Genomic DNA, 14862 nt, shown 5'->3' with positions numbered 1-14862 from the left:
TCATTTCCTATTTTCTCTATGAAACCTGTGCTCCCTAACGGTCCTTTTAGTTCTTAAGCTCTCCAGATGCAGAAGACCAGAGGAAGAGGGTGCTTCTGAGCAATGAAAGCGAACTTGCAAGCAGACTAACCTTCTGAGTTGCTGCCACTTCATTTTCCTGGGCATCTGTCAATGTATTCATCTGTGCTACTCTGCTGCACAGAAGTTTTTTGCTTTGAAATGTGTTAACACAAGGCTCAGTAATGGCCCTTTTAAGCAAAAATTCCATTGCACATGCCTGGGTAAAAAGCAAGATGAGACCAGTGACACCCATTTGGTTTTCTGACACAAAGATTGGTGTCTCAGTAGATTTATGTCATATATGGACACTCTGTTCATTCTCCTAGGGGAAAAAAATAAATCTTTTTTCATGTTACCCAGTACGACTGTCCTCAAGCACTTTTACTGAAGTAACTTGAAAAACACAATGACAGTTTTACAGATACAGCTGGAAAATGGCACTTAACTAAAATGCCAGGTTAAATGACAGATCAAGCAGTTTGGAGAGGCAGCAGACAGGGATATTTTAGAGTTACAGTTCTCTTGATTTGTTTAGGGAAAAGGGATTTTATTCTTAAGTAGTAGATTGAAATCTTGTGGCTTGAATTAGAAGAAAAATCTGTCTCTCTGTTCACCCCTCCCACTGTTAAAAAAATTAAGTGTTCTAAAATCCACTTCATATTGTCAGTCCTCATCTATGAAAACCCTCTTTGAGACATCCTGCAGCAGAAAGAGGCAGCAATATCTTCAGGGTCTCTGTGTCTATTTGGCAGCCAATGAACTTGTCAACACATTCACCATTAGAGCTCTAGCAGCATAACCTATTCTGGCATAATTATCGCATAATGATTTTCTTTGACTGTTCCACAGGAAAAAACAACATGTTTATAGTTAATAATATTCTAGCCTTTATCTCAGTCAAAACTGCCAACTGAGGAACAAGCTAAAGTAAAGTTTAAATTAAGATTTCTTAAAATGGTTATCCATCTTTTCTATCTCCTGGTAAAAGTGGGATTTTTCGATAATCCCTCCTCTGCATGGCCTAATACCTCTCTTCTGTATTTGTACAAGCCATACGTAGTATAATACATCTCAACATTAGGGACTGGATTGCCCTTCCTATTTACCACACCTAGGAGGTACTGATGTACCGTGCCGTTTTCAACTTCAAATCTCCTCCCTGTTTCAAACATCCAGATAAATCAGCCTTGCAGCACGCTCTAAAGGCCACTAAACTTTAGTTCCAACAATTTTTTTTAACAGTAGGAGGAATGTAGTCTCCAAGGTTACTGGGACACAAGTAATTTAGAAATTTCAAGTAGCTCATTGAATTGCACAGAGAAGATATGTTCCCTGCAGGAAGCAACGCTGTGAAAGCAGATAGACATTGTCTGCATTAACTGAAATTTCTGATTGCTCTGCAGAGTCAGCCCTGCTCAGCAACGCAGGCTGGGGGCCATGAAAGCCTGGATTCCTGCAGTGGGGTCCTGCTGACCTCTCGACTGTGCGGATGGAAAAGACTTGGCAATCCCCATGCTTGGGGTTCAGAACTGCTTCTGAGAGTCCAATCAGACTCTGCGTGGACACCCACGATGCTGTACTCATGCCTGTCATCATGGAACAGAATTTGCAATTAGATGCAGAAGCAAAGGGAACCAGCTCCTTTCGATTCCCGTCATACACAGCTCTGCTCTGTAAGGGATCAATTGCCTGATCATTTTCTCTGATGCATGCAGGAAGGACAGCCCTAAAGACGTTTTCTGACCTTTCCTATCTCCATGAAATACTTTAGGGTAGAGTCCAAATATCAGAATTAGTGTATATTCCTCCACTTGTAACAGAATGAGCCAGGTAAAGGCCTGATCTCAGTTACCCGGGCAACCGCAAACAGCACGGCCTGCTCATACTCATTAGAACAGTTTTTTAAAAAACATTCAATCCTGGAGTCTGCAGTGCTTCCAAGTAATTATATTCATATGGTGCATATATGCTGCAAAAATAGCTTCTTCATTTTCTGCCAGCCAAATTAACCATGAAAACGGACCAGTTTAAGAATGTAATTATTATAGAATAATTTGGGAAACGAGGCAATCAGTATTACCTCAACCTGGGCAGCCCGATCTCCTGGGATTTCACTCGCCTGAGGCTTTTCACAAAGAGCAAGACAGCTTGGAGCATGCACTAGGCAGGGAGGGCAGGTAGGCAGAACGAGTTGTGACGCAAAGGGCTCTACTTTGAGCTTTGTTTCTGCAAAAACACTGCTGTAAACCTTCAGCAAAAGCTCAGAAAATGTTTGGTATGGCAATGGGGAAGGGATTATCACCCCCACGCCGGGAGCTGGGATCAAATGTCTTCAGAGCTTAAACAACTAGTTAAATGATCCAGACAGCCCCATCTGAACTGCAGTTTGAGGAGCAGGAGCCTCTGAACTTAAAATGGGACAGTCAGTGGATGTAAAGGTAGGGCACACAGGTAACTGTATCAGGGAAAAAACCTATCTGTTTCCAGATAGAAAACGTATTTCCTATTCTGGACCCTGAGACTTTTAAGGTGGAGTAGGTTCCACAGTCTGTCTTTCAGGAAGGCTGTGTGTCCCTCCGAAGTTGGTGCTGCTGTGCAGGGACCGGTCCTGGTAAGAGGAAGAACAAATTTCAGCCGTGGCTGGCAGGTTCCCTGCCCCAAAGTACGGGCCACCTTCACCTCCTGCCCCATCCCGGCAGCAGCAGTCAGCGCAGCTTGCTTAGGCCTTCAGACGCTGCAAAGGAGCTGAAAAGGTGCTTTGCTGCTCTCAGCAGCCTGCCCTCTTTGCTTTCCCCTACAACTTGCCCTTCCATGCAGGAACCCAAAACCAGAACCTCAGCTGGCCAGGCTGAGTTTAAAACAGCTTGTCTCCTGCAAACGGACCTGCTGAACCACCTACGAGCAGGGCTGGAACTTGAGGTGAAGGAAAATAAGACCGAATGTTTAACACAGCTTCCTAATGCTCTCAGCAGCAAGTCAGAAATCCCTCGCACAGCTCTGCAGCCCCAGGACACCGTTCAGCCACCTGGAGATGATGACACACAGCATACCCCGTCCCCCCTTGCTGAGAAAGGAACGAGCCTTTCAGAGCAGTGAAAACACAGGATGCCTTTAAAGACTGTAACTAAATGAAGATTTCAAAGGAGAAGCGGAAGAACACACTGCTGCCATTACAAGCAGTCTTGAGCATTGGTGGAGATCTAAAAGAACAATTTTAAAGATGGCAAAGAACACAGAAAAGTGGGAATCAGATCTTCTTGGGAGAGATGGCATTGTGTTGATGAATCTCTCAGCAAAGAGCAGTTGATAAGTCCTTCCTCTTATGTATAATGCACACTGGATGGCATTTCTCAGTAGTGGTTGACCAATTAGTGTATTTACTGGAAGATGAAGCAGAGCTGAGTTCAAATAAAAAAATATTATCATCTTTCTTCTAGCAAATTTTTTCAGGCAAGACTAGTTAAGCACTCTGGGTCATACAGACAGGTTCAGTATGCATTGTCCAAATTGGGTGAAAACAGCGCTGGAATGAATCATGCTTACATCTCAGGAGTTCCCCTCAGACCTTTGGAGTCTCAACTCTGGCCCTACCTTCAACGCCCTCACACGTCCACCTCAACTGCACTACAAGTGTTCCTGGTCTTCCCTCAGCCTTAACGATCTGCTAAGCCACTTCACAAGAAAGCCAGTTAAAAGAGGTTTTTTCTCACTTTTTGCAATATGCAGATAGGAGAGCACTGGACCTCCTGGGATCGGTTGGGAACAGGCCCAAACATAAAGGCAAAAATTATTCTTTGAATGCAAGTGTAACAGTTGCACTGCAAGCTTGTAACATCTGAAAATTAAGCCTCTAGTGTTCAAAGTGATGAGGGAGCTAAATTCATAAGGATTTACAGGACAGTTGTGAAAAAGATCCAGGGCAAGCACCTAATTTAGACATGGTTAACTGGGCACTAGAGCTGACGCCGTTCAGAAGCAGGATGATCCCCTCACTTTTCCATGGGCTATAGGAGGCACCTAGCCCCTATGACTAGCTGTTACAAATTCCCTGCTAAATTCCAGGACGACTTAACTTTAACAACAAAAGTTGGTTTTGGCTTTTATTTCCTCTCTGCTAATGGCAGGGATGGAAAAACAAAAAAAACCAATGTTATTTATGCTGCTCAAATACCGCAGACAAATTTCAGTAAAAATACAGTATTCTGAAAATGCAAATATGGATTTCCAGGTTACTGCCCTGGCTGGATAACCTCACATGAAAAACGTCAGCAAGTGAAAAAAACAAACAAAAAGCCTCTACTATTGCCCCATATTATGGTAGTGATGCACTGTTGTTTTCAAGGCTATTTCTACACCTGTTATGAAAAGAATGGATATTGATAATTACAAAAGACTTTTTTCAAGTTAGATGTTGATAACCCGTTTCAGTTCCTCTACTATAAAAAGAAACAATAAACATTAAGGCACAATGAGGTTTATGAACATGAAGTCATTCTTTAGATGATGCTTGAAAGACAGCAACCAAAAAGCCATCAAGACTGTCCAAAAATAAGGACAAGTGTGGATTTTTACCATTTGGAAGCAAAAAAAGATACCTTCAAAGATATAGTGACCATAAGTCAGTGTACATAAAGCAGGAAAACGAGAATAGACACAGCAGACAGCAAAAGCAATTAATAGCTATGGGGAGTGTTAGCCGGGGCACTGTCAACTGATTCTCCACTTTTTGTCCGTCATCTGGAGTGACTGTCACAGAAGCTGGTCACTATTATCCTGACTATAGACACTTTCTCTATAGGAGATTTATCAAGGTGGACATTTTTATGAAATACCTTTAGAAACAAAAAAAGCTCTTTTTCATTATTTTTCATAAAGTGAAGATAACTTGACGAGGATCTTCCAAAGCGTCTATGTTTTCTGATATAACCCATGTATTAGCTGTAAAATCTTTAATATAAGATCAATTTGTTAAAAAAGATTAGTATAAATCCATATGAAAACCTTTGCGTTCTTTTAGAACCTGTCATTTCCTGTTGAATGTTCTCAGTTGGCAATTGTTATTGTACCTGGTGTGTTTGGTTTTTTTTTTTTTTTTTTACTTTCATGTATTGTGAGCTGGGTGGAACAAAAAGGTCTCTTACATCAAAGAACAAATATAAAAATAAGTTCTAAAAGCCTTGCAAAGAGGATGCTTTAGAAAACACATCAGATGCCATTCTAGTGTCCAAGCAAAGTAGAAGTTATCAAACCATACATCTAGAGTTAGAAAAGAATGGTTCACTCCGCAGGAAGAAGATGAAAGCTCCCTAGCTGTTAACAAAGACAAATAATAAGTAGCTGTTAATGTCTGTATGGATATGAACAGCTACAAATGAAGGGCCGTAATTGCTACTGTGCTCTGGCTAAAAACTGCACACCCTTGTGATGTTTGTCACCTCTCTTCTATCAGCTTCTCGACGCTTTTTCGGTTGATGTTAATCCCATGGACTATATTTGCACAGAACACCTCTGGGTAAATACTTGGTTCTGAGATAACTCTAATCATTCAGAGAGGATTGAGAGAAGACAACTTCCACTTCCAGGAAAAGGTGATTCATATTCCACGCTGCGTGCTTGGCTGCACCCTCTCTCAGGCCAGTTCCTCTCACTTTTGAGGTGGCTTTAGCTCTTCAACTTCGTATCCTCAGGAACATGAAGGGTGTATTGCAGCTGCTTTTCTGTAAAGCAGGCGGCTTTTACCATCTGGTGCACTGTTTTTCTGTGTTTAGATCAGACATGTGAATCAAGCCATTTATTTATGCATTTACTTCTGCATATACTGTAGGCATTTCTTCCCATTCAAAAGAGGAGGAAATCTTTGAACACAATGAATATTCTTTTTACTTTATTTAAATTAAATGTAGACTTTCACTCAAATGAAAAACAAAACTTCAAAAAATGATTGGTGGGGTCATCTGAGCAATTATTTCAACATCAGAAAAGTTTTATAGTATAAAGGTGTTTGCTCCAATTAAAAAACTGATGTAAGGGGGGACCCTACCTTTAGAACTGTATACAGCATTACCCATTCTACAATAAACTAATCACCTTATTTTTTAATCAGTCCAGAAACACACATCCAACTGTTCTGGCATCTAGGATTTTCACACTGGTAAAGATAAGCTGCATAGTACACAGAACCATCAAAATTCTGTCCTTATGTCTCTTCAAGTCCAAAAGCCAGATTCTTTAGCCAAAGCAGCTATACTACAATCTTTATGAAATCTTTTATTTATTTATTAAATCCTTGAATCGATTTAGCACCCCAGAAAGTAAGAGCCTACTGAACTTTCCATTTATTCCAGTCTAGCTCTGACCCATCATTGTATTTGACATAAGTAATTCATCTTGTTCAAGCCCCTGTTTAAAGGTTATGACAATTTGCACAGGACACGATAGAACTTGTCATCACTGACAAGGCTACAACCTTCACTTGTTGACATCTTATCAAGTAGTCTCATTCTTGTTCAAATCTTGGTCAGAGTTACTTAAAATGACAGTTTTCTATTGCCAACGACTGAGTCAGCCTGTAAGTGTTGCCCAAAATAATGCAAATTCATAAAAATACATGATAGGAGATAGTTATTTTTAACATGTTTGACTTGGTTCCCGAAATATCACTCAGTGACACAGAATAATAACTCATGCAAAGGGTGAACCAGCTAGAAAGCTGGAGTCGATTTACTCATGGGATTGACGGCATTGCAAGTAACAAGACAGGAGGCTCTGCCGCCTCCTACTTCCTTCCTCCCCACTGCTACACCCAGCTTTGCACAGGACCTATAAACACACTCATTGTGCAGGTCATATATCTGCCAAACTCTGTCCAAACAGCAGGAGACCTTGAACTGCTTGGTGAGAGACACATGAGATGAGACAGCAAAATTCTGGGTTCAGTCAAGATAATATTAATTTGCCATCTAATCAGGATTTTAAAGCAAGCCTTCAGATAAGAAAGAGTTAAACATTTTAACTGTTAAGCGCCTTCTCTCCAAAGCACAAGCTTGCAAATACTGACACAGGTACACCCTTAATAATAGTCAGATGTAGCACATCAGTAAGTTAAGACAAGCTGAATTTCAATATCACAAAGACCACGAATCCCAAGTTAAATCCAGGTTTACGGCTACGCAAAGTATGTTAAGTTAGGCAATTATATAAATGAACTTTTCATTATCAGTAGCCAGAGTTTTGCCACGTTCTCACATTAGCATACAGCATAGGTCAGAGCTCCTGTGGAGAAAGCACTGTCCCCAGGCACTGAGCCAGCTGGTCAGTGGTTTCACAGCAGCCATGACCCTTTAGAGCCACCACTGACCCTGCGGGTGAAAGAAGTGCAGTCTTACAGGAGCTGATGGAAACCAGAGACCGTCAAAGCTGCTAGTGATGCTGAAGCTGACACTAGCTAAGAGTCTGCATTTAGTCTGGGAAAGGCAGACTCCCTCAGGGGAGGCACAGTGACACAGAAGGTACAAGTCTAGTCTTTGAAATGAAATGCTAAATATATTAATAAAGCTGCTGAGCAGAACTGATAGGTGGGAACAGGAAGCTTAAAAAAAAAAAGCACAAAAAATCCTACAAAAACTCAAAGAACCCAACAACAACAAAAAGGAAGAGATCCAAAAGATCAAGACATGAAACATTAGCAATAATTGATTTGCTTACTCTTCACACAGCCATTGGCTTTAACATTGTTTTTTAACTCTGCGTTCCCATTGCCAGCTCATTTCTTTTCCTGAAATAGTTCCAGTTCAATGGGAGATAAAAGTAATACCCGGAGCCCCGGTAGCACGCCGTGATCGTATAGTGGTTAGTACTCTGCGTTGTGGCCGCAGCAACCTCGGTTCGAATCCGAGTCATGGCATCACCTGGCGGTACCATGGCACACGGGCTCACTTTTAGGGGCACAGAGTCTAGTTGGAGGTCAGTGACGAGTGGTGTTCCCCAGGGGTCAGTACTCGGTCCAGTCCTCTTCAATATATTCATCAATGACCTGGATGAGGGGATAGAGTGCACCCTCAGCAAGTTTGCTGATGACACAAAGCTGGGAGGGGTGGCTGACACACCAGAAGGTTGTGCCGCCATATAGAGGGGCCTGGATAGGCTGGAGAGTTGGGCGGAGAGGAACCTTATGAAATTCAATAAGGGCAAGTGTAGGGTGCTGCACCTGGGGAGGAATAACCCCATGCACCAGGACAGGTTGGGGGCTGACCTGCTGGAGAGCAGCTCTGTGGAAAGAGACCTGGGAGCCCTGGTGGACAACAGGATGACCATGAGCCAGCAATGTGCCCTCGTGGCCAAGAAGGCCGATGGCATCCTGGGGTGCATCAAGAAGAGTGTGGCCAGCAGGTCGAGGGAGGTCATCCTCCCCCTCTACACTGCCCTGGTGAGGCCACACGTGGAGTACTGTGTCCAGTTCTGGGCTCCCCGGTTCAAGAAGGACAGGGAACTGCTGGGGAGGGTGTAGCAAAGGGCTACCAAGATGATTAGAGGACTCGAACACCTCTCTTATGAAAGAAGGCTGAAGGATTTGCATTTCTTCAGTCTGGAAAAAAAGACGACTGAGGGGGGATTTTATCAACACTTATAAATACTTTAAGGGAGGGTGTCAGGAGGATGGGGCCAGGCTCTTTTCAGTGGTGCCCAGGGACAGGACAAGAGGTAACGGGCACAAACTTGAGCATAGGAAGTTCCACCTAAACATGAGAAGGAACTTCTTTCCTTTGAGGGTGGCAGAGCCCTGGCACAGGCTGCCCAGAGGGGTGGTGGAGTCTCCGTCTCTGGAGACATTCCAAACCCGCCTGGACGCGTTCCTGTGCAACCTGCTCTGGGTGACCCTGCTCTGGCAGGGGGGTTGGACTAGATGATCTCCAGAGGTCCCTTCCAACCCCTATCATTCTGTGACTGTGTGATTCTGTAATGCATTTCTAATTAGAAGACTTTTATTAACATAATATGAAAAAAGGAGTAAGTTTATAAAATCTAGAGGTGAATAGGTTTCCTTTATCTTTTCTGTTCCCAAGGTGGTGATCTAATCATGAAGACATGTGCCCTTTTTTGTTAACAGTGTCTTGTTCTCATGGATGCCTGCTGCCAATAGTGGGAAAACGAATATAAAACTGTGTTGTCTGCATTGGGGTGGTATTTGGGAGACCTTTACTGGTTTTCACTCTGCCACAGGCTTGTTGTGTGACCTGCATCACTTTGTGATACTTTTTAAACTACCTAAACTAGATTGCAAGATCATTGGGGCACAACTTCTTATTCCAAGTATGCCACTAGGGACTAATAACAAACATATTTATTGCACCCCTTCCCTTAAAACTCTAAAATAAAAAATAACAGAATTTAACTAATCATTGACTGCTGAGCATCTGTTCTGAATTTATCATGACCTATAATAAGGTTCCTGTTCTTCCTCTTTCCATTGAGTATAGGATTTTTTTGTTTATGACAACTTTCCTCTTAAATCAAGCGTTTGTTTCTAGATTACAGTTCTCATTCACTACTGTGTTGAAGATTTATCTAGCATGTTGTTATGAAGTTACGTGAGTTGTTTTCCAAGCTGATTTTGAACCTGGTTTAATCATGTTTTACATTTGTCTGCTCTCTGTGTTGGAAGACTTCACCTACACTAATATATCCTGCTGAATTAAGTAAATCTTTTGGAAAAATATTTATGTCATGAACCAGATCAACCCCCTAACTTTTAAGCTAGTTTAACCATTATTTACATCATTAAGCTGTTAAATTATCAACTTGAGATTCCTAGGATCTCCAAGTCAAGGCAAAGGAATACATTACTACATCTTTTATTATCAATGCTCCTTCTTGCTTTGTACAAGAAGCAGCCTCTGTATACAAGACGAAAATCTAGCTGTGTCTGCATTGCTGCGGTAAAACTTTCTGCCTCTGCCCTTCTCAGATGTCCAAGATGCAAGTTTGCCATTTCATTCATAGCACAGCAAATCACTCTGAACCTCATCAGTGCTCATCAGTGAATCTCATCAGAACATGAAAAGACAGTTTTTCCACTAAGCAGTTGCTGTCCATGATTCTACCACCATTTATCTTTAATTAATATCCTGTTATTGTAGACAGTATTATGTTGCGCTATCCAGAGATCGCAGAGTGCTTCCCTTTCCTCAGCAGCACCTTACTTGCTTTGGCAACAGCATATTGCATTTCTAGATCAAAGAACAGCTGTTTCTCTTCATTAATCAATTATTTAATCAATAAGTATGTGATATGCCAAGAAGGAGTTACCATTGAAAGATGGGTAAAATTTGCACAATTGGTTCTGACACACTTCTCTTGCGCATGTGTGGCTCTGGCTTACAGCGCTTGGTTTGACAGAAACTGAAGCCCAATTCTGCATTAACAGACAATAAATCAAGGGCCAAAGCCAACAGAATCAGACATATTTCAGTTTGCACTCTTACATCTACCTCTGCTCTTGCCAGACAGATCCAGAGAATGAGCTGAATGACCTAGTTAAAACTGCCCAATTAGCTGAATGAATGACACACCGCTGAAGAAAGTGAAAAAGAGCAATTCTCTAGGGATGGAGCTGTCAGGGACTGTGCTGGGAGTGGGGAAGATCATCCTACTTATGATGAGACCAGTCTTAAGTTTCTAATCCTGTTACTCCTACTTCTTGCAGATATAGGAAACTTCACAGAGTAGGTCAGAAGACTTATAGTGGAGGATGTATTATTTTCCTATGGGTGAGACAGATTGTACCCATCATCAAAGAAGAAAGGCCAACACTTCTTTCAGACGCTATTATAAACTGCACTAACTGGGAAACAAAATAGCAAAACCAAACCGAGAGCTCATCTATTATTTTTTCGTATTTTTCACTAACAAAATACTAAATTTCTCAGGCTTATTTGCCGAATGGTAGCACCTTCTACATTACTAGGAAAACAAATACATTTACCATTTATTTCCCATTATTATGCTTAAGGACATACAGGTTTCACCTCAAGATAGCAGAGGAAAAAAAAGTGAAAATACCAAAATAATAGCAACACTTTGGATCAAGAGAATGGACCAAATTCAGTTATGCTGATTTCCTTTGACAGCAGCTCTACAAAGGCAGCAGAGTTACAGTGGACTTACAGAACATATTGAAGGATAGCCTCTCTCGTCACGTCAGCCAAGTCTCCCTACTCTGTCACTGCAACTGCATCGGTGGTCTTCAAGATTTCCAGGTCACTGAGAAAAAGTCTAATCATGACACATTAATTAATACATTCAGAGTAATACGAGTGTCTCATCCTCTTGACGAAAAGGCCATAAGCTGAAAAGGAACATTTACTATTCAGAAATTGGGCAGAATGTCACAGATTGCACAGGGGTCAAAAAAAATATAACACCTCACCTCTAAAAAAAACATTTGATGTAACCACTCTTTTAGAATCATGAAAAGGTTAGAGTTGGAAGGGACCTTAGAGATCATCTAGTTCAAGCCTCTGCCATGGGCAGGGACACCTCCCAGTAGACCAGGTTGCTCAAAGCCCCATCCAGCCTGGCCTTGAACACTTCCAGGGTCTGGGCATCCACAACTTCCCTGGGCAACCTGTTCCAGTGTCTCACCACCCTCACAGTAGAGAATTTCTTCCTAATACCTAATCTATATCTACCCTCTTTCTTTTCTGCCAATAGATTCTTCTGCAGCCAAAGAAAATTAGCAGAGTGAGTGCAATGTTACTCAATCATGTCTGGTGCTCAAACAGTATGGCAGGATTTCCTTATTACCAGGCACTAATGATGTAGCATTTAGGCATGTGATTATCTATTATTATAGCAAAAGGTTGTATGGTATCTCACAGTGATAGTGTTGCCAAATGAGCAATTAAGAAGCAAGGTTTAGAGTCATTGCTTTTGACCAGCTGTAAAAGTAGATCATAGCTTGTGGGATGGTAATTCTTCAGCAAGGGACATGCTCTTGTCCCTCCAAACCTTTTCTCTGTGGTTTGCATGGAAGTGATGCTGCTCAGGTAAACCATTTTCTCCTATTCCAAACCCACTCTTTTAATTTCTCTATCCCACAGAAATTTCTATATGCTGATGATGACTTTATTTTTTGATTCACCTCATTTGACTAGCCAAATTATTTCAGTAGTGACAAACTCATGACTCTACTGCAGTCTGTACTGAATGGTTTTTTTTTCAGGCAAACAATGAGTCTTGTGAGTGGAATGCATTTCTCCTCACAGAGATGCTGAAAGCAAGAGAACTGGGAACGAGGTATAAATCACAAGGTACAATTTTTTCCAGATGATGCAAAGCTATAAAACAGGCTATACATCTGATCTTCCAACATGCCCTTTGGTGCCGTGAAAGTCCTTATATCAGATGTCTATAGTTGAACAAATAAACGTTTGCAGTCCAGACCAGACATCAAGACCTAAATAAGACTATAAAATAGAAGGGCTTCAGGCTCCCTCCCTCCCAACACCAGTGCGTCAGATTTTGCATACCAGAAGGGAAAGGGTCCTGCAGTATAAGTGACATGGCTCCAGCATCCGCTGCAGCTCACATGGATGAATTCCTTCCTCATGTGTTGCTGGAGTAGCTGAAGGGGAGGCAGTAGTGACTTCATGCTGCATCCTTGAGATTAGCGGATGCAAAAAGGAAACTATCCCTTTGCAAGGACAATCAGTACCTCAAAAGGGATGTATAGTTTAAGAAGCAGAGCATGTAGCGTCTCTGGGAATAAAATCAGTATTTATTCTTCTTCCCTGTACATAATTAAATTCTCTCTCACATTTTTTGTTTCAGCCCTTTCCTCTACCTGAAAATAACAGAACAATAAGAAAAATGAGAACACACACATGCAACTGAAGACAGGAGAACCCACTAACATAAAACACAGGTCTTGTTTCTAGTTCTCATTTCCCAAGAGGGAGCTTTTCTGATAAAGGAAAGCAGTACAGAGTAACAGTGAATCACACATCTTGGAACACGAAATTTCAACATGCTACGGAAAATTGTAAATGTGATCCTTCACTTCAAGATAACGCAGTCATCGTATTCAGTACTTATAGGTAGGAGAAACCAGTTATTTTACAAAATCATGGGAATGTTTCTTAATTTAAAGTCTGTGAATAAAGCTAAACCCCAAAACAAGCAAGGTCATTATAGCAATTACAAATGTTGAGTGAACTTTGCTGTCCTCTGACTGCTTGATGTGAGATTCCTCACATACACGTTAGCCAAAACGAGCTTACTGTACAGTGTATTTTCTTCATGAGTAACCACTTTGGTCCTTCGTAACTCTTCAGTGCTATTATAAATCAAGGTGGGTTTCAACAAAACCTTTTCCACTCTCAAAGATTTTAATATTGTCAAGATTGTCCCTTCACCTTTCAATCAATTATGAAAATCAACAGAAGGGGAAAGTGTTATTTCTGTAATGAACAGCTTTTAAGTGCACAGAACTTATGTGGCATACAGATTTTACAATACTTACAAATTCGATATGTTCTGCACAATTGCTATATTAAATTAAATCACTAAATTCCATCTGCAGACAAATTCTCCAGATACTTTGGGTTTCTTCCTATCAAATAGCCTGCAGGTGTGCAAATAAGCATTCACAGTCCATACCAGATGTCAATGTCTAATTAAAATACATAATTTTAAAGGGTATGCTCTTGATGCTATCTGTGATCTGTGATATTCTGTACAGCATATTGCTGCTCTTCACTATCAGTATGGAACAAACAGATGTATTGACAGAAACTGGTGACATATACAATTGAATTACTAATTAATCAAATTCTTCGTAGAAGTATAACGAAAGCATTAAATTTGATCCAAAGATTGCCACTACTTTCTCAAATACCACAAGGAGCTAAAAGCTGTTTCTCTCTCATTATGAAAAATGCAAGACCAATTAGTACCTAGCTCATGCACACAATTAAGAGGATGACCAGTATCACGGACAGCAGGACAAGCAGTAACTGCATTAGTCTGGATCTTCCACTTCTGATGGACCGGTCCTACAGAACTGCCTATCAATGGAGATTTGTGAAAATTCCAGTGTTTAAAATAGTGACACCCCCAACATAAATGTTTGAGGGGGGTGCTTCAATACGGTTAGCTCAGAACAGGACAATCACTGTCAAGTATTTTCTAGACAAGTAATGAGCAAATAGTCTGGCAAACCCAAGAAATATAGTAGTCTAGGAGAAAAGCTCTCCTCTCCATCCTTAATACGGGAAATCTAGTCACATCTCTCCCTAAGGCAACGTTCTAGATTTTAGTCACAATTTCTTCTTTATAAAAAGCTTAGAAAAATAAAGGTCTCTGAGCATGTGTTGAAAACTGAAATGTATAATAGCTTGCGGAATTTCTTGGAATTTCTTTAAAACTCTAGAAATATCCTTCTCTTTTCATCTCAGAGAAGGAAACTCTTGTTCATAATATGTACATATTAATGAAAGTTGCATCTAGATCAGGGGAGGACTACAGTCTCAAGTGTCAATGTGGATATCAAAGACAACACTAAATCAAAGACCCTGTCTTTAGAACATAAATAACTAACAAAGACACACTGAGGATGAGGAGCTACTTCATAAAACAATATGACCAGCGGGGTGGGGGAGGCTGGATATTCTACTTTTTTCCCTTCTTTTGCAAGTATCAAATCAGGAATTTCTTCTTTCATTTTTAACTAGCTATTAGTTATGAGATTAGTTATAAACAAGTAGACAAAGCAACATAAGAACTGAGAAGTTTTTCAATTATTTT

The 14862-nt window shown here is 41.0% G+C and overlaps 1 non-coding gene across 1 annotated transcript; it reads left to right on the top strand.

The window, feature by feature from the left end:
- The first annotated feature begins 7891 nt into the window (after positions 1 to 7891).
- On the top strand, positions 7892 to 7963 carry TRNAH-GUG (transfer RNA histidin (anticodon GUG)). Its single transcript has one exon. It is a non-coding gene; the product is annotated as a tRNA-His (tRNA).
- The last annotated feature ends 6899 nt before the right edge of the window (positions 7964 to 14862 follow it).

The sequence above is a fragment of the Chroicocephalus ridibundus genome, chromosome 11, assembly GCF_963924245.1.
Source record: "Chroicocephalus ridibundus chromosome 11, bChrRid1.1, whole genome shotgun sequence".
Taxonomy (NCBI): Eukaryota; Metazoa; Chordata; class Aves; order Charadriiformes; family Laridae; genus Chroicocephalus; species Chroicocephalus ridibundus.
This window is presented reverse-complemented; position numbering and strand designations above follow the sequence as displayed.